Source organism: Dipodomys ordii, unplaced genomic scaffold, assembly GCF_000151885.1.
Source record: "Dipodomys ordii isolate 6190 unplaced genomic scaffold, Dord_2.0 Scaffold80, whole genome shotgun sequence".
Classification (NCBI taxonomy): Eukaryota; Metazoa; Chordata; class Mammalia; order Rodentia; family Heteromyidae; genus Dipodomys; species Dipodomys ordii.
The window spans coordinates 4546624-4549472 of NW_012267296.1; the positions used below are offsets into that span (position 1 = coordinate 4546624).

Here is a 2849-nt window from a genome sequence, read left to right on the forward strand (position 1 = left end):
CCACCTACCTCCATATTTGTACCACTACCCGAGAAATTTTTGATTCCAACCTCATCAAAGTCCTTAATGTTATGGCTGTAAGAGACTACAAGTTTCAGAGACGTCCTGCTCCTCCGCCACTCCCTTTGCTGCCGCTTTAGCTGGGGACCCCGACCCATCCTCTCCCCTGCCCGATTCCACCAGCCACGGCTCCACCTAGGCCCCGGTCCCCCAGCCCCGCCTCGCCGCCGCCATGGCGGACCCTAAATATGCCGGCCTTCCCGTCATTGTCAGGAACGAACCAGATGTTTATGAAACCAGCTACCTACCTGAGGATGATCAAGCAGAGTTTGATGCGGAGGAGCTGTCAAGCACAAGTGTGGAGCACATTATTGTCAATTCCAATGCTGCCTATGACAAATTCCAGGACAAGAGAGTGGGGACAAAAGGTCTTGATTTCTCAGATCGTATTGGAAAAACCAAGAGGACAGGATATGAATCTGGAGATTATGAGATGTTTGGAGAAGGTCTGGGAGTGAAGGAGACACCTCAGCAAAAGTACCAATGACTGCTACATGAAGTCCAAGAGCTGACAACTGAAGTTGAGAAAATTAAGACAACAGTGAAGGAGTCAGCCACTGAGAAGAAGCTGACCCCGGTGGTGCTGGCTAAACAGCCGACAGCCCTGAAGCAACAGCTGGTTGCTTCCCACCTGGAAAAGCTGCTCGGACCAGATGCTGCGATCAACCTCACTGACCCTGATGGAGCTCTTGCTAAGCGCCTACTGCTGCAGCTGGAAGCAACTAAGAACAGCAAAGGGATTTCAGGGGAAAAGACTGCAAGTGGAACACCTTCAGATAGCAACCTTGTCACTTATGAACTACATTCTCGGCCTGAACAGGACAATTTCTCTCAAGCTGCCAAAGTTGCCGAACTTGAGAAGCACCTGACAGAGCTGGGGGCAACTGCACGCTGTGATCGGGATGCTCAGAATCCCCTTTCTGCAGGTCTACAGGGAGCCTGTCTTATGGAAACTGTAGAGCTTTTGCAGGCAAAGGTGAGCGCTCGGGACCTTGCAGTTTTGGACCAAGTAGAGGCTCGGCTACAGAGTGTCCTTGGAAAGGTGAATGAGATCGCCAAGCATAAAGCCTCTGAGCTGGTGCAGAGACTTGTTACCATCAAGCAGATACATGAGCAAGCCATGTTTGGTCAGTTTCTGACACACTTGGATACCATCCAGCAGATGATTGCTAGTTCTCTCAAAGATAATACCACCCTCTTGACCCAGGTACAGGCAACCATGCGTGAAAACCTGGCCACAGTTGAGGGGAACTTTGCCAGCATTGATGAGTGCATGAAGAAGCTAGGAAAGTGAGCACCTTTGGGAGGTGGAAAACAGGGGTAACCCTTGACTTTCTGAACACTGTTAACAACTTATATAGGGTTTTCCCTTCATTGTAACTCACAGCCCTATCCCATTTGGCACTGGAGGCAAGGGTTCTTGGATGTGGGGTTCACACCCCTCCCTTGATGAACACAGAGTGATAGCTGGAATGCATTAAACGTGGTCTCTTCTTAGGCCCAGGGGATGAGGACATGGGTCCAGTTATATGCTGGCTCACATCTTCTAATACTGCTTTGCCTGGGGGAGGATTGTGTCCTTTCCTCCCAACAGTTTCTGTGGCTGACTGTAATATTATACAACTTTCTGACCATTAAATGCTGTTGTACTCTGTGTGGCCTCTGCTGTTTCTCAGGGAAGAAGCAGCTCTGAGACAGAGACATACAAAGTCTCATAGTCTAAGCCACTACTACAAGAGACAGATTTCAGCTGTAACGTGTTCTTACTAGAGAACTAAATAAAAAAAATGAGTACAGAAAAAAAAAGAGACTACAAAGTTTCAAACAAAAAGATCCAAATTCCACCAAAAGATAATGGAATAATTTGGGTAATATTGAATATGTATCAGACTATCCTGATAGTCTTCTCTAAGGCCTTTTCTGTACAGGATGTGAGAATTTGAGGTGCCTAAAATACCTCTTAATGAGATAATTCCCAGGTTTGCTTTTCCTCTGACCCTTCAGAGTAATAATGGGCCTCAATCCACATCTAAGATTACTCAGGGAATAATGCAAGCATTGTAAATCTCCTACTTTTTACGTACTTCCTGGAGACACCAGCACAAGATCCAATCAAATCCTAAAGTAGATATCGGCCAAACTCTTTTCAACAAACTTAAGAAAAGTGGCTCATATAGTTACCTATACCCCTAACAAAATACAAATTACTCTTAGACCTAAAATCCAATTGAGTTCTTAGGAGATTCTCTATCAGCCATTTCATTCTAATGTCCAACTAGTAGTTTCAGAGGTCAGAGAATTAACAAGATTTATAACACACTTGGGACAAATCCAGAGGCCCATAAAAGATCTTAGGATAGATTTTTCTGTTCCTTAGCCAGAAAGGAAACTTCAGATAAGGCCCAGAGACCAAGTGCTCATCTGTACCTAGAAGATGGCAAATCTCCAGGACCAATTGTATTCTAAATGGAAGGAATCATATCTAGTAATTTTGGCCAAACCTATGTCTGAAAAGATCTAGGAATGAATAGTGAGATTCTCCTTTATAAGTAAAGTTTCAAAAAAAGGTAGCCCCCCCTGATGCATGAACGCCTGAGCACAGAAATAGTCCTGTGAGTCACTGCATGATTTGAAATTTACCTACAAAAATAAAAGGCTAGAACTCTACTGCCTCCAACCATCTACTTTTTCAGATGACTGCTGGATTTAGGCTACTGATTGTGTTTTTCTGATTAGTGTACAAAGAGTTGTGTTCTACCCCAAGGATAGAACCATTTGGGATGTCATTT

At 44.9% G+C, this 2849-nt stretch overlaps 1 pseudogene; it reads left to right on the forward strand.

Annotated features, from left to right (window-relative positions):
* The first annotated feature begins 213 nt into the window (after nucleotides 1-213).
* Nucleotides 214-1354, forward strand: LOC105992139 (annotated as a pseudogene).
* The last annotated feature ends 1495 nt before the right edge of the window (nucleotides 1355-2849 follow it).